Here is a 25695-nt window from a genome sequence, read left to right on the forward strand (position 1 = left end):
TGTGGGCTTATTTTCACAGGCAGACTTGATACACTGCTCTATGTAACTGCTCTTTTATCTATTAGAGGTGGGCATCCTGGGGGACGTTTTTCTAAAATTACTCCCTTTCTCTCCTGCCACTATGCCTGCTGCCTTGGTCCCCACCAGTACTGTAGGATCCAAGAGGACAGTATGGGTTCTATGGCAACTATGCACCCTCTCTCTCTCTCTTTCTCTTTCATACACACACACACACACACACACACACACACGCCCCACATACAGGGATTCCAAATGAGAGTTGCCGTGGCAAAGGCTTTAACACCTACTGTCATCTGCAAGACCATTTTTGTCTCAATTAAGGGTACACAAATTGTTTTAAATAATCATTTATAATCACCCACCTAGGGTCCTAACCCCAAATCTGTCCCTACCACATGAAGAAATGATTATTTCCATTTCACTGACAGAGAAAAACGGGATCCAGGGCATAACCAGGTCTCCCAGGCGCTAGAACCACAAGCCTGGGACCTGTAGCTGTACCCTCCGTGCCTTCTGGAAGGAAGTGCACCTTCTCTTTCACGTCCTTTTCTGCCTATTCGCCTTCCTCGGGGCCTAACGTGGCTGCCAGTCCAAGGGTCTATCTCAGAACCTCTCAGTGCACATCAGTTTGCCAGCAGCCCCTGGAATTTAGTGCCAATTTTCGCGAAAGCCTCTGATTGGTCCCTGGCCTTTGGGTCAGGTCAGGGCTCAATCAGCAATGGCAAACAGAAAAGGAACCTTCACGCGGTTAGGCAGTGCCAGACACTTATAGCACCGAGTGGAAGGGAGACGTGCCAAGGCCCTTGCTCAGTTCAGCCTCTGACTCCTAGCACTGACCCCCTGCATCTCAGGTTGTCTTCACATCAGGAGTGTCCACGCGAGCTCTTTCAGAGAACACCTGAAGGAAGTGCATTGGGAAGTACTTTAGACAATTTAAAATTTTTCTTTTTTCTATCAGTAAAGGAAAATCTTTCATCCAATCTCCAGAAGGTCTGGTCTGAGGCCTCTGTATGCAGGCCGGGTGCGGTGGCTTCAGCTCAGACGCTGTCTTACGTCTGCTGCACTTCACAGAGGCGGCTTCTTATACACAAAAGTGTCCTTCTCTCATGAACGGAGCTGTCTCTCAACTGAACACAGAGCCGGTGGCCAGCAGAGTGGGCGGGAAGATGGAAAATGTCCCTTTCTACCTTTTTTTTGAAGGGGTGAACTTTCATAGTCTTTGGAACCCGACTCTAAGAATTTTCCCTAAAAGTCCTTGTCAGAATTGGTTGTTTCCTTCCCTGAAATCCCAGAGAATCCCATGCTCCTTCCTCTTCCTCTCGTTGATAGCATGTGCCACACCATAATCACCTCTTTCTGTGTCACCTCCCCAACTCATCATTCATTCATCGATCATTCACTCAACCCTGCAACAAATATAATTGCCAATAAACATTCTGAGATACAGCAGTGAACCAGGAGGAAAGGTCCCCGCTCTCATGGCGACAGTAAAGGAAGATGGACAATAAGATATTTCATTGAGATAATTTTAGAGAATAATTAGAGCTCTGCAGAGAATAAAAATAAGATAGTTTGACCGAGTGACTAGGTGACTACCTTCAACTGCGAGAAAAGAGAAGAAGTTTTTACCTGAGGGACAAAAAGGAGACGTCCATGCGAGGATCAGGAGGAAGAACTCCCAGCTGCTAGTGCAAAGGCCACGAGGCAGACAGCACAAGTTTGGCACGCTCGTGGTGCAGAAGGAAAGTCAGTGCAAGTAGAGCATAGTGTTCCCATCTGTCCGAGGAAAGCAAGCCTATTGAGACTGCAGGAGGCAGGAAGGCTCACTCCTCTCTTCTACACCTCCCATGCCCCTGCATGCCATCAGCTCTCCTCCCACCCACCTTGTCTCCTTTCTGTTAAGACTTAGCTCGGTTCGTCTCTTCCAACATACCATACCAACCTCACCCCAAACTCCCTCACCTCATCTTTTCCCTCCCTACAGACCCCTTAGGTTTACAGCATGTCCATATGACTACGCTTCCTTGCTCCTTTATTCACTTAATTCATAAATTTTACCGAATGTCTACATAGACCAAGAACTTCTGTGTCAATGCCGCATGATCTCGTGATGAGAACACACGAAGAATCAGGAGATCTCCAAATAGTCAAAAGAGATGATGCACAGGTTCGCGATAAAGCATACAGCCTCTTAAGTCTGCATACAGCTCTTGGTTTACTCACACTTTTAATAGGGCTAGCTATTTCGTTTCTACAACCATAGCATATCAGAAAAAGGCATTGATCCCTACGGTTAGCAAACTGACATCTTTAAGAAGAGAGGACAATCCATCAGCAAGAGAGGAGACCCATGAACCCATGACAAACAAACCAAAGGGTCTGGGCAACCTGGGGCCATTTAGTGGGTGGGCAATCAATCTCACACATCCCATCCATTTATTAAACAACATGGATCCCTCCTAATGCTGACTGAATTCAACCAAGGTCTTACAAGTCAGGGAAGATTTTACTATGCTATAAAGCTTTTCATACAAACTGGCTAAGTGGAATTTAATGGAAAAAAAAAACAGGGCTACTAAGGAATGACTTGGATTCTGGACAGCCAAAATTTTATACTGATACAACTATTCATTACAATTTATTGAGCAACTCGAAGGTGTGCCAGACTTCATTCAGACTCATCATAATTCTATGAAGTGGGTACTGTGATGAGCTTTGTTTGCTGCAGGAGGGCAGAAGAAGAAACTGGCTCAGAGGGATCAAGTAACCTGCCTTAGGTCACAAAGCGGGTTAGTGACAGATCTTTTACAATCAAATCAAGAGAGGGAAGAGAGAATAAGCAGTACCTATTTCTTCCTTTTTTATTCCTCTTAACATTTAGCATAGATCTGGGCATATAGTAGTTCTCAGAGTAGGGGCTCAGGGTTCATGCATCCAAGAAATTCGTCCCAGGAATCAGGCCAGCGCTAGAGAGACACCAGGGAGTAAGCCAAACACAGACCCTGTCCTTAGGGCGGGACAGCATGGAGAACAGAGGAATCTACTCCATGATTTTGAAAAAAAAAATAACTTGCTGTAATCCTATTAATTATGACTCTCATTCTGAATCTTTTGGAGGCAAATGAAGTTTTACTCTTGAAAATAAAGTACCAGATAACATAAAGGTAAAAGTTTGCATATGAAAAAAAAGTCATCACCTCCCCCCCAACCCGCCCACCCACACTGTTCCCCCTTCCTGGGCAGCCTTCAGTCCTTGCCAGCTACCGACCTTTTGCTGCTTCGTGAAGAAGGACTGAAAATGGAAGTCACTTCAGCATCTCACTCAGCACCACCACAGTTGAGTAGCTAGAGTAGATGTAAGGAGCTTGTTTACCCAACTGATGGTGGGTTGAGACAATGCCACATTGTCTGAAATAGACAGTGGCAAGGAGGGAGTTTATTGCCAGCTGGCAAGGGGTGGAGGCAGCGGGTGGACTGGCTCTGGTTTCCCAGCCCCGAGTGGCTGGCACTTCTGCAAGCTTGGGAGGATGCTATAACAACAGGCCTGCCGAGAAACGCCCACGGGCGGGATGAGCACATCGGTGGGGCTGTGGAGGAGTCAAGTTAGAGAAAGGGGCCTGGAGTGGAACATTCTAGAGAGGTTAAAACAGATCACAAGATCCAAGCTATAAGTTTATTTTTGTAGGCTTTTTTTTTTTTGGTTTTCAAAATATCTTAAGAAAGACAGGCATATATGTACTGGAAATGGGGTTGAAACTAAAATTTTAAAACACATCCAAAGAATATTTACTGAGTGCCTACTACGTTCTGTGTGTACACAGTCACTACCTGGAAATACCACAGTGAACTTCACAGGTAAGTGTTCTCCCTCAGAGAATTTACACGCTAGCAGTAGAATCAGTCATTAAACAGAGAGGCTAATGATTTGGATAATTTGATAAAGGGCTGACTCTCACAAAGGAAGTAGAACAGGATGAGGTGATAAAGAGTGACTCAGGCTGGGGAGAGCGGCATTTCATAGGGTGACCAGGGAGGGCCTCCCTGAGGAGGGGACAATTCAAATCAGACCGGAAAAAGCAGCCAAGTGAAGGGCTGGGGAAAGACCCTCACAGACGAAGGTCCTGAGACCACGGAGAGTGTGATGCGTTGAAGAAACCAGAGTGGCTAGAGAGTAGCGGATGCCAAAGAGAGTGTAATGAGACCAGGCCAGAGAATTTTGTTCTAAGTGCAACGGAAAGCCCTGGGAAGGCTTTAAGAGAAAAGGTTTTCAGAAGCTGGTTTTGGCTGCATTGTCGAGACTGTACTTAAAGAGAAGACAGAGGGACCAGTTAGAAAGCCCCAGAAGTCACCAGGCGAGACATGGCGGCTTAGAGAGGAGATGGAGATAAGAGAACAGATTTAGAATATAGTTTGGAAAGGAGGCATGGCGGGGGAGGGGGGAGGGTGCAGAAAGTCAGCAGGAGCCTCCACAGCTTTAGGAACCTCCCACTCCCTCTGAATCTCTCTCCACATTCAATCTTCTCCTTGAACATCTGCTCAGCCCTCCTCTCTACCCAGTGAGATGCCCCTCATTGAGATTCCTCAGACCTCAGCCTGCCTGCTCCTCGCCCAGACCCCGGGCTCCCTCCAGCCTCAGTTCCCACTGCTACCTGGGTCAGTCCAGGTCAGGTATCAGAAGGAGGATCTGATTGGCTCCGCTCATCTCCTCATGCCAGGACCACCTATGGGTTATCTCCTTTCTCTCAGTCAGGTACTAACCTCAAGACAGGGCCATTGAAGCAGCAGGGGCTGTGGTGGCTCAGTCTCCTGCACTGTATGGCCAGCAACAGTTAGCAGGCCCAGTGGCAATCCTAGCTAGCTCTTCTATGTCACTGGTTGTTCTAGGTACCGTTCTAAGTTTTATGTAATAACTCACTGATTCCTCACAACTATCCTATAAGACAGATATGATCATTGTCCATATTTTGCAGAAAAGGAAACAGGCACAGCGATGTTAAGTAACTTTTCCAAAGTCCCACAGCTGGTAAGGTGTGGAGGTCAAGTAGTGTGATCTTAGAGGCCCCGACCTTTACCACTGCTGACGTCCTTCCCGAGCTCTAGGTCAGACACTGCTGAGAAGGGGTCAGGAACATAGTTGTTGAAAACAACAGGAGTAGATGTTACTGCTGCCACCGCTGCTGCTGCTGCTGCTGCTGATGACGATGATGATATTTTATCTCGTGAAGCCAGAAGAAGACTCCTGGTACTGCCTGGTGAGTTCCAGCTCTTCCATTTACTAGTTCTGTAATCTGAGCAAAGAGCTATAACTTCTTCGAGCCTCAAGTTTCTCATCTGAAACAGAGTTAATAACATCTACCCTAGTCCTCTCAAAGGTATTGTTTGTCAAACAACCACAAGGTGCCATGGGAAAGGTGTGCTGATAAGTTAGTTCTTTGGGAGCCAAGTGCAAGAACAACTTAGAGGAAGAAGAGGTCTAGGGGCTCTAGTACAGAAAACTCTGGGTCCAAATCCCTGGAGATGTCAGCTGAGGGGTCAGCCTGTGGTGTGGGAGTGGGCAGCCTCCAGCAAAGCACCTCCTCCTAAAGACGGGGGGAGCCACTGAAGGACTTCAAGCAGGAGAAGGGGAGTGACGTGTTCAGATGAACTACTGAAAAGGCATTTCTGGTGCCCAGTGTGAAGAATGGACTATAGAAGGGAAGACTGAAGACAGGGGAAGAAGAGGCGGCCAGAGAAAAGCAAGCGAGAGAGGGTAGGGACATACATGGACCCAAGCAATGGCAGAAATATTTAGGCATGTCACCAAAAGAATGCGGGGAGGCAGGATCCCCTACATCCAAATCGAGAGCAACTCTACCACCTAAAAGGGGACAGGTGTGTCCTCCTGTAGTTTGAGTAAAAGTTTCAGTTTCTCCATATTTGAATAGGGTTTGTTTCCTGGGTGTGTGACTCTCCATTGACATTTTGTTTCTCTAAATACTTCAAAGGGAAGGCTCTTTGCTTTGATGACAAGGCCCGCCCACCCTAGCTTCCAGTGTGCAGATCATGGCAGGTGTGAGGCCCCTGGCTTTACTACTTTGCATAGTACATTCGGAGTATTTGCATTTTGAGTCTTGTTTCTCTGTTGAAAAGGGGCCCCATTAGATTTTTTTTTTCCTTGTTCTGTGGCACCAGATGAAAGTGCAATGGAAAGCAATGCAAATTCCTTTCATCTCACAATGTGTCCACTTGTCTCGCTGCTCTAAGCCCAGCAGGCTGAGCAAGGACACACAGAAGAACCCCATTTGGATTCTTTGGGACAGGTTCCTGGCTGCCTCCTGACTGGTGCTTGCAGACACACACGTGCACACGTGCACACGAAACACATGCACAGATGGACTCGTAGCACTGTATCCACCAAGCCCCCGGGTCCCACCGCTCGCACTAGTCCTTCTTCAAGACATCTTTGAAGTCTGGTGATGCCGCCGCTCTATGCTTTTGTCTTCTCTCCTGCACAGGTTGCCTGATGGAAGCATCCATATTTCAAATCCTCAAAGGGAAAAAAGAAAATGTTTAAAAAAAAAACCTTCTCCTTTCTGAATCAGTAGGTTAGCTTTGTGGGGGGAAAAGGAAGGAAGGGAGGGAGGGAGGGAGTAAGGGAAGGAGGAAGGAAGGAAGAGAGGGAATGAGGGGGAGAGGGAGGAAGGGAGGGAATGAGGGAGGGAGGGAGGGAGGAAGAAGCATCTTTTGTGGAGAAATATATCAATGTAAATGCTGCCACCCTAATTGCTTTCTTCTGCCTGCAGAAATCTTCCATGGGGCTCAGACGCTTGGCTCTATGGGACTTGTAAGCTGCTTCAGGAAACAGCACCCTAAGCTTCAGAGAATCTCTGAATCCAGAGATTCCAGCTCTATAAGACCTTGTTTCTGATGAGCTTTAGTTTTGAGAATAATTTTTAAATGCTTAGGTCCAATTTCAGCAGGCTTACCAAGCATAGGGGGATAGAAAGTAAGATGACTTTATGATTTTTAAATGTGAGAACTGTTATGTTTGCCCCCAGACTGAAAAACAAAAAACCTTGTTAAAGTCATAGTAAACACTATTGGTGAGGACATAGGGAAGCAAATCCAACAAATATTTATAAAGAACCTACTCTGTGCAACACTTTCCTCCAGGCAAGAGTCACTGTGGAACAGTAAATAAGTGGACAGAGTCCTTGCTTCATTCTAGTGTCATTTATTGTGCAGGAAATGTGCACACTTTGAAGGGAAAATGCATCAAAAGCCTTAAAAACAGGTGTAAATGCCCTTTGGTTGGACAATCAGGCATCTGCATGTGTACAAGACTATACAGCTGTTGGGAAGAGTAAAAAGTTAAGAAAAAGAACCTAAATACATAACATTAATGAACTATTTAAATGAGTTATGGTCCACTTTTACAACTGAATACTGTCCTACTATGAAAATAATGTAGAACATTTATGGATTTGGAAGTGTTAATGACATTGCTGAACAAAAAAAGTGGGTTACAAAACAGGAGGTAGTTCCATTTGTATAAAATGGATGGCAAAAATTAAGTAAAAGATTATCACCTAACTTAGCAATATTTACTGAGCACTTACTACGTGCCGGGGCCCTGGGGTTGCAGAAGCGAGCAAGATCAGCCAAGCCCCTTCCCATGTGGAATTTGAAGTGGTTATCTTCTGAGCAGTCGAATTGGGAGTAACTTCAATTTTTTCCATTTGTTTTTTCTGTTTTTCCGTGTTTTCTAAATTGATTAAATATTCCTTTTCAAAGTACTTTAAAGTTAAACATAATGTTTAAAAAAATAAGCTCCGGAGATATCACTTGTAGCCTGGGGTTGGAACGTGGGCCTTAGCAATCAAAGCCCACTTCTTATGTCCTTCCTCCCTCTGAGGAAGAAGCCCGGGACGGCCAAGAGCAGGACAACCAGAGGGCAGAGCCAAAGAGATAGTGTAGACAAGGACAAGCATTGAAAAGAGGATGCCGCAGCTCAGATCACACTCTATGGTGAAGCAGACACGAAGCCCAGACAGGGAGGCAGGGAGGGTTAGCACAAAATGGGGGCCAAGCAGCGGAAGCCTCACCTTTCCCCATGAGCAGGGCTCAGGTGCTGAGAGCCCCTTTGTGCTGTCTCTAAGCGCACAGGGAGTCAGCAGCGGAGCAAGACACAGGGTTGGGTGGGCACCTGCTGCTACCTTCTTGAATTCACCAACCATCTGATTGGTCGTAAAACACTGAAAGCCACCCAAATGCTCAATAAGGGAATGGCTAAGTAAGTTAAGGTTCTTTCAATATGTATCCATATCGATGAGGTCAGGCAAAATTTTGAAGTGTTAGCTAAAGTTTCTGTTTCCCACCCTTACAGTTCCTTAGAGGCTTGGAAAGGAAGCAAGAGCGTTATGTATTGGTGGTGGGTGCTCTGAGAAGTAAGTCCCATGCCCCCACATGATCCCTCCCCTCCATCCATCCCCAAGGCCAAGCACTGAAAGGAACAGAAATAATTTTTAAAAACGGGGTTGGGGGAATTTCAGAGGCAAGAAAAGCCACCTCATTTCCATAGAGAAGCTCAGGGAGGTGGTCCCCACCACCCCACCCCAGCATGGTTTCACACAGAGAATAGGAACGGCGGCAGGCCAGTGCTAGAGAGAGCAAGCCCGGGCTGTTCCCTTGAGTATCCTCCCATCCCTCAGCATGAGGAATTATCCAAAATTTGCCACAGCCTCCAGGAGCTCTATTGAAGGCTTGAGAGAGGGCCCAGTGGATCTGAAGGGGTCTCAGGGAGAGAACAAGGAAGAATCTATAGAGCAATGACCAGAGGCCCCCCAGCGGGCCTGTGGACATCTTGGTCGAAGCGAGCATGAATGAGCCAGCCACCAAAGATCAGTGAGGGCTGGTTCTTCCTTAGCAGACACCACCATAGGCTAGATGATGTCAGACTTGGTTATTTATTTATTCTCAGATCTATTCCCCACCCTCAGAGTACCCCACCTCTGTTCTTATCACAGGGAACTACATTTCCCAGGCTCCTTTGTCAACTGGTATGGCCCATGAAAGGCACTGGGGGAAGGCTGCCATGCAGGAGCAGGAGAAAAGCCAAGGTATTTCTCCCTCTCTCTGTCTGCCTACCTCTGGTGAAGCTCTAGCTCCTCTGATGGCTGTCTCCTTTGATTCTAGCTCATGCCAAATGGCCCCTCTTTTGCAGCCCTGTGGCTCCAGCCAGGCAGCCTCTGCCATGGTTCTAGCCAGAGGGTCCTGGCTTCTGGGCTCTGTAACACCACCATCTCAGTGTGTCCCTCCAAACTAAATGGTGATAACGGCTTCCATGTAGCTAGTCACTGTCCCCTGCTTGGCTTCTCGGGCCTTCCATAATGGATGCATTCAATTTCCTCAATGACATTATGTTTGGTTTCTGTTTTCCTAACCAGACTTCAACCAAACAGGACCAGAAGCCTCCCTCCCCCACAATGAAGGTCTTGATACCATGTAAGACCCCTGGGAACTGATCACAATCCCAGGGGGATACAGGGAGGTAAAATATCCTAAATTAACTGAATTTACCCGAAAGAGGCCGGGGAAACCTTTGAATGATTAAGTTTCTATAGAAACAATTAAATTACATAAGATTTTTTAAATTTGGGTTTTGTTTTTTACTTTAGTCATCTGGTGAAAGGTAACTCAAAATAGAGTGTAAGTTATAGAAAAATAAAATGATCATCTTTGCACACCTGAGCAGCTTGTGAAATTCCTACTCACTCACTACATTAAATGGAAACATAAAAAGGGTGCATGCCATGGCCATGACTGAGTAAAATTTATGTACGTGTGGACAAAGACAAGGAAAAGAATGGGAAAAATAAATTCCTTATGAAGAGGTAGAAAGATGGTAAGTGATTTTTTCAAAAATCCATGTTATCCATTTTAAAAGAATACATTGTCCAAAGAAAACTCTTAAGGGTCACCTGGGAGCCTTAACACAGCAGGTGTCTCCTCCAGCCCAAGGCCAGTGTCTGAGGGACATGGTTCATATTCTTCCTCTAGAGCAGCACCAAGTGAACGGGGGCATTTCACTATGTGGAACGCTAGCAGAGTCGGAGGTGTAAAGATAAAAATACAGGCAAGCGGCAAGGAATAGCAGAGGTGCTAAGATGCGAGCATCGGAAGCCAGTGTGAGCCCCTTCCTGAGGCCGCGTCATGATTAAACCAGGTCAGGCGGAAGGCTTGGATCGCACAGTCCCAGTAGCGGTGCAGGGCCAAGGCACCCACAGAAAGTGAGAGCGTTTTGTCCAACTGGGGGACATCTCCCTGCTCTCCCATAACCAGTCCTTGGTACCCCCTTGAAAGATATAATCCTGTACTCCATACACTCATACCCAGGCGGATGAGTAATCTCTGTAGAATGTTGTGAAAAGGAGACACTTAAGAAGTAATATGGCCCAACAGGAGGCAGTTAGCACAATGATCTTAGAGCTTGGCAGACCCGGGTTTGGTCCCAGCTAACCGCGTGCTAGGTATGTAACCCCAAGACAGCCCTGAACCTCTCTGAGCCCCAGTCTCTCCATCTGTGTGTGGGGATAATAAAAGGACCTGCCCTAGAGGATTTGGGGGAGTGGATGAGATAAGGCTGATAAAATGCTTAGTACATAAGTGCTTGATCAATGTTAGCTGCTGTTTTATATTCCAAAAAATATAATTATTTTTTGAATCAGAATTGCTAGGTTTAGTTTTTAGAATAAACTAAAGTGTCTATGAGCCCCAGACCCAGGGGAAAATGTGAAATGACTATGGTGCTGTTAAATGTTTCTTACGTTCCCTGTTGACTGGAAGATTGAGGTGGGGGATGCGGAAGGGGGATAAAACCCATAAAACCCAATTAGAACAATGGAAGACCCAACGGAGGACCACTTACTGGAGGGGCGTGGGAAACACACAAGCTCCAGGCTACGGAAGGGTTTGGAAAACAGGTATCTCTGAGCGTAGGCTCACTCAGAGGTCCCCATCTACTTCATAAGCAACTCTTTCTTCCATTATTGAGACAAAAAGGAATTGCAGGTCACTCAGAGCAAAGAGTGCGGGCCCTCTGCCCATGTCGCTGAGTATGGGCCAACCGCAGGTAAACACACCTCCCAATTCAACATGACCTTGTGACTCTCTCACAGGGCACCGTCCTGGACCAAGGGCAGCTAGTATTTGGCTTGTGGGGTGGAAGAGACTACTAGGCAAATGGTTTCTTCGGGCCACACAGCCAAGCTTGAGAAATTAAATTCCAGATCTAAGCCTAATATTTCTCTGTCTTGTAATTCTTAATATTTTGGGGCACCACTCCTTCTGTAAATCCAATGAAAACTTTGCACTCTTTCTCAGAAAAATGCACATGTGCAGATACATCCATTATTAAACCCATTATTTCAGAGTATTTATAAAGCTGCATGAACGTTCTAAGGTCTAGAGATAAATTGGTTCATGGCAAGACTTTTTAATCCTTGAACAAAAAAAATTCAAATGAGATCTACTTAGGATGAATGATCATGCAAACACACACACACACTCACTCTCTCACACACACACACAGACACACACACATTCTTTTGGTAGCAAAGACCAGCTGCTCCCCTTCCCAGGGCTTTGCTCGGCCCTTACACATGTCAGGCACTCATGTGGTCAAGCCCAATTTTCACTCACATTCCAAAATCCCATCACTCCTTCCTGTAATGGCCTTCCTTCCAAATGTTTACCATCCTGTGACATCCCCAAGGTACAGCCCAGTTGTCCCTCCTAACCAGCTGGGCAGTCAAAGCAAGCCTCATTGCAAAGCTGTCAGGGCAAAGGCAAGAGGTTACATAACCCTAATTAGCAGGATCCCCACTGACTCTAAACAGCTCCTCACCACCTCATCATTTTTCCCCTCCGAGGAAATAATCACAATTGCCACCAACATCCCGGAAACAAAAGCTGACAAAATAAACACAGTGCTGGCCCGGCGGACCCCAGGATTAAAATGTAATCTCAAAATAAAGTCTAATAACTTTCCCCCTTTTGAACATACTTGGAATAAAATTAGCATATAAATCAAAACTTAATTAGGACATTGTAACAATGAACAGCGCAGGCTGGTATTAAGGGTTCCAGGCCCAATATGATGCATCAAATAAACGCCGTAATTAAAGAACAAAACCAGGGCGGTCTCCTGGTAATCAATCACCCAGCTAGGTTCAAGGCTTTCAGCTTGAGGGTCACCTCTTCTCTCTGTCTTGTGAATCTCCCAAGAGACTTCATGCATCTTCTGGGCTGGCCTCTGGCACATCCTTCCAGCTCTTGGCTCTCCAGAGGAGTCCTAGCACTCAGCAGGGATTGAAGAAACATGAAGCTTGCTCAGAACAATAGCCTGTGGGCTTCTAGACCCTTAGGACCATTTATTCATTATGAGTTACACTAGGCCCTTTAGCTGCTGGTGTTATCCCATCCAGACAAATACCGTCAAGGCAGAAAGCCAGGAATCCTTAAGAAAGGTCTCTTCGACACCCCAAATTCCTGCCCCTGGGCCTTTGCTCAAGTGGTTCCATCTCCCTGGAATGCTCTTCTCCCACAAGGATTTCTCGCTTCATTCAGATCTTTCTACTAAAATGTCATTTCATCAGAGAGGTCTTCTTTTCCCTCTTAAACAAAACAGCACCTCCTACCACTCTTTACCCCTCTTTGCTGGGAAGTTTTAGGGGCCACTGAAGAGCACCCTTCTAGCCCATGCAAGTTCTGATCCAATAGTGAAATAACAACAACAAAAAAAAAGGCAAGGCAGACAGAAGAACAAAATGTCTGCTTTATTTCCAGAAGTACGGACATTAGAAAATGAGGCTTATACCTGTGGGTGAGTGGGCTTCTGGGTATCAACTTGAAGACCAGGCAGATGGACCCACCCAGCCGGGCTCTGCTGGACCAGGGGAAGGCTGGAGGAGCAGAGTGAGCTGCAGAACGTTCCCTGTTCTTTATCTCCAAATCACCGAGAGTGAACCGCCCTCTCTTCCCCGGAGGAGTGTTTCACAAGGGCAGGCGCCCCCCCAAATGGGAGGGATGGGAAGAAGGGAAGATTTGGCTGTTATCCCCACCCTGCTTCAGTTTTCTTCATAGCTCTTCTCCCCATGGGATGCATGATACCAGTATTTGTTTATTTGCTGTCTTCTAGCACTAAATGTAAACTTCGGGAGGGCAGTGCCTTGCTTTGTTTACTGCTGCATCCTAAATCCTCAGGGCCCAGGACTGTGCCCCGGACTCAGCAGGCAGGCAGTGACTGGTTGTGGAATAAATGAACGAGCAGGGGAGTCTTCCCTCGCACCTAGGAAGAAATGCTACATTTTTGGGCTGCATTGTGTCTGGGCTATGGTTACCTTTAATCCCATAGACTCACAGACTATTTTCTTAGAGTTGTTGCTGAAGGGACCAGAGCTTTTCTTTTAAGTCCTAATATAATGATCTCCTTGAATATCAAGCTGATTTCTCACCTCGTTCAGCTTTACTGACCTCTAATCCCACCCAGTTTAAGCTCCATGAATGCAGAACCCTGTCTGTCCTGCTCACCACTGTGTGCTCTGCACCAAGCACAGTATCTGGTACAGAAATAGTGGCAGCAGGAGGAAAGGATGGAGGAAGGATGGGAAGAAGGAGGGAAGGAGGGAGGGAGGGAGGGAGGGAGGGAGGGAGGGTGGGAGGAAGGGAGAAATGGATCTCCTTTCTAAGGCCCCTTCCCCAGGGCTGGTCATCTTACCCGTGAGAACAGGTGACCTAGCCCTCTGCTTTCAAAGAGATGGCAGTATCATCTTCACCTAACGTATGAGGCCAGAGGCCCAGAGAAGTAACCTGCCCAAGGTCACACAACTACTCCACAGAGAGTGAAGGTGGAAGGGCCTAGGACCCAAACCTCTGACTCCAAGGACAGGGCTTACTGTGCCACCTGCTCTCTTAGGATCCTAAGTCATAAGCACCCAGGTTATGACCATCAGTCTGGTGAGTTTGAGGGCCAGCAGACACTTGGAGGAGGACAGGCTGGGAGACACAGACAAGCTGGAGGTGGCCTCTGTCTGTGCCCCAGCACGACCTCAGGCACATGGTCCAGCCAATGGCTGGAGGTACAAGTTCAGCTTCAAGCCACATGGAGCCCTCTCTCACGGGACTACCAGAACCCTGCATAGAAGCAAAGATCCCTGCTTGAGTCACATTTCCTGAGCATCTGGGCTCCATGTAGGCTCAGGCTTTGCTGGGGTGGGAGGACAAGACGAAGTGTTACAGACTGTGTCCAGAGGGACAAGTATGGTGGGAGAGGCAGATGCACAAGCAACTGCAGTCTGGGCTCCGGATGTGCCTCTCCTGCTCCAGACTGGCCTACTGATAGCTCCCATGCCCAGGATCCACTACGGACCAAACAAGAGCCGAGCACTCCACAACCATCAGCTCACTTCTTCCACAATAACTCTGCAAAGCAGTTACTATTACCAGTAGTGCCATGAGGAAACTGAGGCTGAGAAAAGTCAATTACTTGCTGAAAGCCCTGCAGGCCATGAGTAGGGAGGCCAAGAGTCAAGTCCAGGTCTGGCTAACTCCAAAGCTGGAGCTCTCAAGCTCTTCCTGCCTGTCCTGCCCTGTCCTGGGTCCACCTCCTCCTTAGGCTGCCTCTCCCCACGCTGGTCAAGCACAAGGGATGGATGGGTGAGAGCCTGCAGCCCTGTGCACACAGGATCATTTGCCTAATGTGTACTCTCCCTCTGTACACCTTTGCTAGTGCATAGGGTCCTCTTCTTCATCCTGCAAAACCCTGCTGTCCTCCAAGGCCCAGTTCATATCACCGCCTCTGTGACCACTGCCCCAAAATCAAGTTCAGTTACCCTACCTTCTGCATGATGCAGACAACATGCCTCCGTTTCAGTGGTTCTCAAAAAGTACCCCTGAAACCAGCAGGGGCAGCTGCACCTAGGACTTGTTAGAAATGCCACCTACTGAAACTCTTGGGGTGGGGCCAGCGAGCTATGTTTTAACAGACCCAGCAGCTCAGTCTGCTGCATACTGAAGTTTGAAAACCACTGCTCTATTTTAATACATTTCATTAACACCATTTGTATATGTTTGAGAAAATTACTAGGCTGTGAGGGCTTGCCAGGCCAGGACCAGATGCTGTTCAGAGTTTGTCCCACAGTAGTTGCTCTGTTGACATGGGAAGTGGTTCTTTTTCCAACAGCTTCTTGGCTCAGTGCTGTTAGCAAGGACAGGCATCTCTGCAGATGGAGGGTGGAGACAGAGGGTGGAGACGGAGGGTGGAGGGCCAGTCGAGCAGACCTTCCTGTGTCCTTTGCAGCAGGCCTCCTCTCCCAGTATTGTACCTGCTTATTGGAGAAAGTGCTATGCTTTTTCATTCATTCTTGTTACAAAAAATGTATTGAAAGCCTACCAGAGACCAGACACTATGAAGCAGGGGGACACGATGGCAAGTAAAATGTAAACTCTGTCCCTGTCCTATGGAGCTTACGGTCTAGTGGAGGAGACACACATTCATCAGACAATGATAATGTCTGCATTTAAGTGGCAGTTACACATAAGGGCTTGTTGAATCCTCACGACTGCCCCGGAAGTGGGTACTGTTATCACCCTCTTTCTATCAGATGAGGAAGCAGATAGAGAAAGACAAAATGCCTTGCCCGGGTTCATACAGCTTGTAGATGGCCAAGATGATACTTGAGCCCAGCGGGGACTTGTACTTGCTCTTAACTACAGCACAATGCTGTCTGAGAATAATTACAAAATAGTATCATCGACTTCGATTACCACCGTAAGAAACAGTACACAAGAATGCATGCAAAGGAAACTGAGGTGGTCAATGGGGGCAGAAGAAAAAGTCAGAGGAGCTTTCTAGAAGGAGCTACATCTGAGCTGGGGCCTGAAGGGTAAGTAGGGGTTGAGGAGGCCCACCCACGAGGCAAGGGTGGCGTAAGGTGCAGCCTTTCCACGAGCAGAAACTGCACTTGCAAAAGCCTTCAGTGGACGGCCTACGAGAAGCCACCAGCGGCCACAGCACTGGGAGTGGGGGGTGGGGGTGCCGCTAGAGGCCACAGATGAGGTTGGATGTGTGGGCAACCCCAGATCAGTCGGGCACCTGTGTGCCATGTCAACAGACCTCATCTTCGGTCTGGTCCAGGGGCTTCCATTTTCCAAAGAAATGTCGTCAAACCAAGGTTCCCTCGTGAATAGACAGTGCATTGTGTGAAAAGGTGATTAAAGTCCAGAAAATCTCAGCATTCACCCACTCGGTCATTCAGAGACTTGGGCTGAGCGTTGCTGTAGGTGCTGGGGATTCATCCCCACCCTCCTGGAGCACATGGGAATCATGCCTGGGTGGGAAAACTCCCCGACAACTGACATTTCCTTTCCTTTACTGGCACCAAGAGTGGGCTGTGGGCCAGGAACCGTGTTAGGTGCTACGTTGAAAGGTCTGGTTTGCATTTTAATTGGCAAGTTAAAATCACAACTAGACTTCCTAGTCACCAAAATAAATGTCTCTTAACGATTTCAACAGCCACTTAATAGTTCACAGGATTTGAAACATTTCTTAAGAAGCTAGCATAGGATAAATCATTTTCGGTGGTTCCATAAAGTGAACTTTGCTAATAGAATCTAGGGAGATGAAATGAATGTCTACAGACCTATAATTCATTCTGCATAACATTTATATACTCCACTCCGCTGAAGTCTTGTTAAGTGACTTTAGTTGGCAAAGCTCAGCCTAAAGAGGAGGTGTAGAACAAACAGATTGGTTCAAAAAGGCCTTCAGAGAGCCGATTCAGAATCAGTCTTCACTTTTTTTTCTATAAAGTGTAACAAGTGGTATCATTGTGCAGATACCACTAACACTGGCATCTTGGTTTCACAGCGCACACCTGTTAAAAACTAAGCCCCTCTCCTCTGTCTGTACGGCCTGAAAGCACTTGGACATCCCCCACTTGAGATACTACTACTTCCTCCTCGCTCACTTCTGCAAACCACCCTTCTCTGTGCAACTCAAGTAAGCCAAGCTCACTGCCACCTCACAGCCTTTCTCTTGCGGTGCCCCTGCCTGAAGTGCTCTTCTCTTGGGTTCTGATGTGGGTGGCTCCTTGTCTTCACTGATGTCACAACTCAGTGCCACCTCCTCAGAGAGGCCTTCGCTGATCGCCTTAAGGTTCCCTACCTTAAATACGTAACCACTCCTTAAAATTATCTTGCCTTTTAAATTTATATACTTGTTTTTACTGTAGTCCATCTCCCTCTACTGAATTAAAAGCACCAGTTCGAGCAAGGAGCATGTCTTACCCACGGTCCGTGGAGCAGACTGGCCTTGGAAGCTATGTGTGCCGCTGCCTGGGTCCCTGCGTCACTGCCTGGAGGAGAGCTGCCAGATCGTCAGGAGTCATCACACTGGGTTTCATGTGAGATTTGGGGATTTTCCTAGTAGATCAGACAGCATTCCCCTAACTCATCCAATACAGTGAGAACATTTTCTACCAGGTAACTAGCACTCTTCTCATTGATTGGTTGGAACCTTTTCTATCCTGGATAGAAGTCCTCTCTGTTATGCAAGTTGCAAATATTTTTATTATGTTCTATCACTCATCTTTCACCTTTGCTCATGGTCATCTTTTGTTGTACAGACAACCAAAGCTTTTATCTAGTCAAATCTCTCATTCTTTTGTACCATATTAGAGACGTCGTTATTTGCTAAGAAAAGTTTCTTATACACCAGAATTATAAAAAACACTCTCCAATATTCCTTCTGGTTCTTTTTTATTTTCTCTAAGTGGTTAGTTCACTGTCACAATTATATTTAAATTAACTGTTATAGTCACCATGGATTTAAAATGACGATTTTATTGTTTGCCTAGTTCCTATGTATTTTCTGTTCTGTTCCACTGGCACAGCCCCGCCAGCACCAGGAGCAGACTGTGCAAGCCACTGGAGGCTTGCAGTGGCGTGACTGTTTGGTAATAAAAGTGTCCACACATTGCACTCTTTTCCCTCAACATTTCTCAGCCGATCTTCTATATTGATTGCTCCTGATTAATGGTAGAATAAAATAATATGACTTCACCAAAAATATCCCTTTGGGTGGTTTTTTATACTAGATTAAACTTATGCACTAATTTGAGAAGAACTATTACCTTTACAATGTTGAGCCTTCCCCTGCATTAACATGGTATGTTTTTGCCATTTACTCAGTTCTTCTCTGGCATACACATAAGGTTTATAATTTTCTGTATATAAGTATTCTTATTTATTTATAGATATTGATATAAGTGAGAACCTTTCCCATTGTGTTGCCTAACTAGATATTAAGATCTGAAGGCTACTATAGTTTTGTATATTTCTCTTGTATCCAGTACCTCAACCAGATGTTCTTGATAGTTGATCTTAGATAGTTCAGCAGCATGAGCTTGTCATCTTCAAATAATTACGTCTCTTTTCCTCCGATATTTGCACCTGTCATCTCTTTCTCTTAGCCCACTGGTTTGGCTGGGACTCCAGTACCCTCTTGACTAAGCCCAGGGATAGTAGGGTCCTTGTATTGTCTTTGTCTTTGCTAGAGAGGCCTCCATTACTGTTCCATTATATGTGATGTTTGTTGTTCACTTCCTTCTTTAATGTTTTAAACATGTTTATTGATTTTAGAGAGGAAGGGAGAGAGAGAAACATTGATGTGAGAGAAAAACATTAACTGGTTGCCTCTTATACACGTCCCAACCAGGGATCGAATCCACGACCTAGTTATGCGCCCTGACCATGGATCAAACCTACAACCTTTTGGTGTAAGGATGGTGCTCCTACCAACTGAGCCATACCAGCCAGGGCTGCTACTCACTTCTTACATTCTTTCTGCTTTAAGACTTTCCTCCTCTTCAGAACTTACCAAAAGTTTGAATGAGGAAAAGATGTTGAATATCTGAAATGTATTTCAGTACTCATGAAGAAAATCATATGGTTTTTCTCCTTTAATCTATTAGTAAAATGAATTCATTAACAGATTTCCCAGTGTTGAGCCATATTGCCTTTCCTCTGTCATGGAAAGTTGCACTTTTACTACTTCTCTGGATTTGATTTGCTAACATTTTATATAGAATTATTTGCATATACATTCTTAATTCTATGCAGCCATTTGGGTCCAGTTCTCTGGAACATTAGAAAAACACGATGTGGAAAGTGGTGCACCCTCATGAATGTGCTGGTTTATTGAAAGGACACACGGCAGAAGGTAGCATCCTTAGTAGGCGTACCTGAGACCGGTGGGTAAGCTCTCTGCCAGGACAGGCCACTCTCCGCTTTGGAGGGATTACCCTGCCCTGGGATTGGAAAATAACATTGGAACTTATAAGAGATTTGAAGTTTGGCGAATGTAACTTTGGAGGTGCTGAAGTGGTGCTCAACCATTTCAGTAAAAGATAATAGAGGGAAAGTGGCAAAAAGAAAAAAAAGAAACCCAAATGGTATCCAAGTATCTGAGAAAGGGCAGAAAAAGAAACCATAGGGGAGGAAATCGTGGACATTTTTCCTTTGGGTTTCTACATGCAAAGAGAAATTCCTCTGGAAATTTAACTTCTCAGTGGGATCTTAATAAGGGAAGACAGTTCATGTTCAAATCTGAAATGTTCTTGTTACATTAATTTGGTTCACTGTAGTAGACAATATCATTGGGCATGATTTGAAATACAAATAGAATATAAATGAAAAGTTTTGGATAATGTACAATTACCTGAAGTTTCCCTAAGAAAGAGTGGCCTGCAGTTAAGAAATGCTCAAAGCATGACTGTACCGCCTACCTAGCGCCAGGAGAGCACAGAGGGGCGGGAGCAGGTCCCCGGTGAGCGGCCTGGCAAAGGTGGGGCGGGGCCCTCCGGATGAGGACAGCTTGGCTGCCCCTGCCCAGGCCACACAAAGCAAGGGGACTGCTGGCCCTCCACATCCGTGAATCCAAGCTCTGCCCCCTCCCGCGTCAGCCTCACCACTGTCAAAGGGACTGTGGACTGGTGACTTGATGGGGCAGAGACCAGAATATTCAGTGGGAAATTTCTTGATAAAGTTACTTTTCTTTAAAGGTTAATAGCTATTTATAGACTGTTCGCTTCTGGTTCTCACCTCCATCTGGGGCTTCCTATCCTCAGGGAAATCTGACCATAGACTTCTTATTCTCTATCTTCTCTGCACTTGAAATCAAACAATTAGAATATATCAATGGATGCAGCTATCTGGATGGATGGATGGACCAACAGATAGATCTCCACCCTCCAGCATAATTGAGCTTTTGAGATTGCTATTCTCAAGATTTACATCTAAACTGGAGAGGAACATGGAAAAACCCCACTTCTAAATCTAAGCCAGACTACAGTTCGGCTTTTGCCAGAAGGCTCTGTCTGTGCCAAACAGTTGCACAAACTTTAATAAGGTTATGATTTGCTTCTCATTCCTCTGTTTCTGGGTGGCACACATGTTCACAGTTGCAAAAGAAGAGACCAGGAGGTGGCCACTGTCTGAAACTCCAACCATCACATGGACCAAATATCCCCAACCGCAACAAGACAAGAGCCAGGATTTGAACCCAGGCCTGTCTCCCCACTGAGAGTTCGCATCTCTGGTGAGAGTGGCACCTGGTACAGAACAGCCAAATAGTGTATAACTGAACTGAACAACATGTGGGTATTATTACCCCCATGAGGGTATTTCCATATACTCTCAGACTCCAGATCCAAAATTCCTAATGGTGGAATCTCGGCACCATAGGCCCTCTCGGAGTCAGGAAGGAGAATGAAAGGAAATTCATTTTTATATGTGAGGCACTGGAGCAGGTGCTCTCATCATCTCCAAAGAGGAGCTAACAAGGACAATGAGGACAGACTCATAGATGGAGGGCGGAATGACAGCTAGTGGGGGGTGGGTGGATCAGGGGGTGGATTGAGCAAAAAGGAAAAAGGGCTCATGGACATGGACAACAGTGTGGTGATTGCTGAGGGGAGGGGGTGTAAGGGGACTAAATGGTAATAGAAAAATACAATAAAGATTAAATTTTAAAAAAGAGGAGCTAGTATTTATTGAGTGTTTACCTATTGCCAAACAATGGTTTGAGTATTTTACATATGAAAGATATTTGACTGTGTGATGAGAAGGATATCATTATCCTTACTTTTCATTAGAGTAAATCAAACCAAGAAGTGATGTAATTTGTTCAAAATCCCACTTAGTGTGCACACCAGCACTGACAGGTACTACTCTGCTCTCCCATTGCAGAGATCAGGGGACTGAGGCTCACAGAACATCCAACCCACATTCACAGGAGACTGAGGTTAGATATTGGCCCAGGGCGGGAAGCTAGGTCTGCCCAACTTCCAAGCCCACGCTGCCTCCCTTCCTGCCTCCTGGAAGCACAGGTGCAGAGGGCAGCCTCCTGACTGAGCATCACACCACAATCCCCACGTGCATTCCAGGAGATGATGCCAGGAAAGCCAGGGTGCCGGTGACATCCCGCACCTTGGGAGTCCTGGCACATAGATGGGGACCTGGGCACATGGACACTTATAGGTACCAGTGAGCCCAAGACTTACAAGTTGACATTACAATAGTTTCCATTTACTAAGTGCTGGCTGGGGACCTGAGACTTTGTTTACTTTGGGCATCTCTTAATCCTCCCTACAGTCCCATGAAACAGCTATTATTCCCATTTCACAGATAAAACTAGGATTAGGGAGCAGGAAGTTCCTGCCCAAGGTCACTTGGCCAGGGAGTGAAAGAACTGAGTTTTGATCCCAGGTGTGTCTGACACTAAGGGCCATGATCCTGACCAGGAAGTCTGTCCCCCTCCCTGCATCCTTCCTGGAAGGGCATCAACACACAGAGGCCTGGGCGGACAAGAGTCCAAATTTCAGCTCCGCCCCTCCCCCCACCCCCCTCAGCCCCTGGTCAATAATCTTGGGCAAGTGACTTAACCACTCTGGGTCCCCGTTTTCTCATCTGTAAAGTAGGGATCCACCTCCCTTGAGTAGTCTTTGAGCGGATGGAAAAAAGGAGCATTCACAGGGGGCCTGACACCTGATAGGGTCTGGATTAAGTATCAACTCTCACTCTTATTCTTTCCTATTCTTTCTCTTTCTTCCTATTTCCAACAAAGGCTTTTCTCTACCTGAACCCCAAAGAAAGTCTCCCTCCTTCTGGCCTTTCTTGCTGGGCTCTTGGACCACACCACTTGTGTGGACAAGAGTCTCAACAGTGCAAGTCCACAAGGATCCACTTTCCAGGGCAGGTAGAAGATTCGAAGAGTTTTCCTAGGTCTAGGGCTGCCCAAGCCAAACTGGCTCTTCTCTGCTCTCTGCTGCCCCCTGTTGGTTCATAGCCTGAAGAGCCAGTTGCCCACTTTGCCCACAAGGTTCCTTCCACCTTCTATGGAAATGATGATGATGTTGATAGATAGATAGATAGAAAGACAAATCCAAGCAGTTAAAAAACAAAATGAAGTTAACAAAGAAAAGAACTCTGGGGATTTGTAGACACATGTCCCAGAGCCAGCCCTTCCCTGCCATGCCTGGCTGCTTTTCATGCTAACGGCTCAGGTATCCCTGCGATCTGAGGCTTTGACAAAAAGGGGAAGCCAGGCTTTTCCTTTAGCACTTGGGGGATCCTCACTACATTTCCCAGAGAGGATGAGTTTGAACAAGTTCTGCAAGAACCTGGCAGGAGTGTTGCCCTGTCCTCCATTCTCACGCCTGTATCAAGCACTGCCAACCGATCGCTTTGTTTCTTTCCTGCTGAGCACAGACCCAGCCTCAGCATCCTTCTTAACACAACTGCTCTCCTTGTCATTGATCAGAGTTGATGCATGAGATGAAATCTGTTTTATACCTGGGAGTTTGGAGCTCAAAAGCTGGGCCCTGCAGCCAGACAGAGGATGTGCCTCAAAACTTCCAGCTCTGTCCCTGGCAAGTATAGCTCAGTTGGTTGGGCGTTGTCCCACAAACTGAAAGGTTGTATGTTCGGTTCCCAGCCAGGGCACATGCCTGGGTCGTGGGTTCGATCCCTTGTTGGGGCACATATGAAGGGCAACCAATCAATGTTTCCATGTCACATGGATATGGATATTTCTCTCCCTCTATTTCTCCCTCTCCTCCCTTCTCTCTAAAATCTATAAGTACGTCTTCAGGTGAGGATAAAATAAATTTTTTTTCAAATTCCTGCTCTGTTCCTGTTCCTATGTCACCTTTCTCCAAGTAGTCTGGCTACTTCACAGTTGCTCAGGACAGCACTGGGCTTTGCTCTTGAAATATATTAGCTATTTTATTTAGGAAATTTACTAAAGATAAAGTACCAGTAAGTTGAGACTTAAAAACATTACTGAGCTTGGGAATGGCAAATAAGTGAGCATATGGATAATACCAACTAAGGTATTTCCCCCCATATTTCCGGTTACTCCCTGGGAGTAACCGAATGGGAGTACCACCAGGCACCCGTTGCCTCCAGGTTGGGTGATTACAGCAGAACAGAGAGGAACCACAGAGTCAGGTCTTTGGCATGCAGGGGTTCAAACGCCTCTGAGGCTCTTGAGTTACAAGACCTGGGCATCAGGTGCCCAAGTCCTACACGAGTCAGCACATAAATTTTATGCTGTAAATGACAGACCTGGAAGAAAATGGGACCAGTCTGAGCCACTGCTTACCCACCCCCCCACCCCAGACTAAATCACTCCACATACTGTTGTAGGAGGACGAAGGAGAAAGCTCAGATGTGGGGAGACCCATGAAGGTGGCCTGGGCCCTGTGCCCCCTCGGCCCACGACCCAGGCCAGGCCTCAGGGTAGGGTAGGTCGGTGTCTGAGAGCAGACGCCCCGGACTCCCTTCTGGGTGAAGCCTGGGCAAGTAACAAGCCTGTCTGAGTTTTCCCCTCCCAGAACCCAGCAGGGAAGGGAAGGTTAATGAAATGGTTGCAAGAAATATAAACTTCTCTGTTTTTCAGTTTTTTGTTTGGTTTTTTTTTTTACCAGAGTGGCAGAAAGCTAATCTCAGTCAATTCCATGCAATTTTATTCAGTCGGGCATTTTGTTAGCTATTCTCCTTTGTGTTGTTTGTTTTGTCTCATTTTGTTTGGGGGTTCCAAGGCTTGGCAGACAGAGGTGTCTGTTCTCAATCATCGCCTGTCCCACTGAGCCACTGGTGTGTCCCTGGGCACATCTGCTCTCTGGGTGTCACTTAACACTAATGACTGCTCCGGGAGCCTTGGGCCAAGGCCTGCTGGCACTCCATGTCCCGGTGTCAAGGACCACCGTCTACTGCTTTCCACACTTTGGGTGGCATGTGAGGACCCCGGGAGGCTCTCTGACTACTTAGCACTCTCTCACATTCAGTGTAAATGTAGGCAAATTACATAAATTGCATAATCTCTCCACGCCTGAGTTTCCTCGTCTATAGAATGGAGCTAACAATAGTACATACCTCAGAGGGTTGCTGTGAGGATTCGATGAGTTAACACGTTAAATGTCTAGAACACAGCAACGTGCCCACCAATAGCATTATTTGCTACTCCTAATAAAAGGGTATATGTCAGACAGGCTCCGTATGCCAATACCAAATATTGGACATTTACCACAGGCATTCTGGTGTGCTCTCCTGGGTGGGGGAGAAAGGGTGGGGGTCACAGAACACTAGAAAGCACTGACACACAAAATCAGACCCAACAGAACTGTGCCGGAGGCCGCCTCGGGGCCAGGCATGACTCCTTCAGTTGCTGGATGGTGAAGAAGACCTGGGGGTCCTGGGGTGAAAGGGCAAAGGGCCAAGGTCATGGGCAGTGGAGGAGAAGTGGGGACCTGCAGGGTCTCAGGACACTAGCTCTTTAAGCAACCAATGTTAAAACTCTTCCACTCTTTTCTCAGCCAGTATGGCCTCACTGGTGTGAGCTGGCTGAGCCCCTGCCCTGGCCATGTCCACAGGAGTGTCCTGTGCATGTGAGCACCACTGTCATGAGGCTGGACCCACCAGGTGAGAGCAGCAGGTACAGGGGCTTGTTAGGCTGCCCCTTGGCTAAATGTTCAGCGTGGGTACCAGGTAAAGGGAGAGTACAGTTTCGAATCCAGGTGGTACAGATGTCAGCCTGAACAAGCATGTTGAAATCAGCCTACCTGTCCCCTTAGTGCAGGGCCAGCACCCAATCTAAATAAGTCCCTGGAAATGGGGCTTTGTCCTAGGCCCACCTTGAACTACTTGAACTTAGCCCAACTCTGGGGCCCTTGGATTCTGCAGTCCCCAAACCGTTCATTGGCCTAATGCCCTAGGTGCTTCCCTGGCGGAGCCTTGCCTTCTCCACTTTGGTTTCCATTTGCAATTGTCCCTTGAGTCACATAGAATTCTGGAGTAATGTCCAGTCCAAAATAGTAAATAGGTCTTACCTTTTACGTCAACTTATACTGATTGGTAATAAATAGGTCTTACCTTTTGTGTCGGCTTATACTGATTGACAGTGCTTACCTGGAATTCAGCGTTCGGAAGGTGGCCAACTAGGGAGTGGAGGGAGGATCATTTGGCACTGTCTGCCCCAGGTCAGGACACAGAAGAAGCGATAAGCGTGTGTGGTATGTTGGTCCTCTCTGCCTGAGGTCCATCTTTGCAAATGGGGGTTCTTCAGCCCCTGTGAGA

Source organism: Desmodus rotundus, chromosome 5 (genome assembly GCF_022682495.2).
Source record: "Desmodus rotundus isolate HL8 chromosome 5, HLdesRot8A.1, whole genome shotgun sequence".
NCBI classification, from domain to species: domain Eukaryota; kingdom Metazoa; phylum Chordata; class Mammalia; order Chiroptera; family Phyllostomidae; genus Desmodus; species Desmodus rotundus.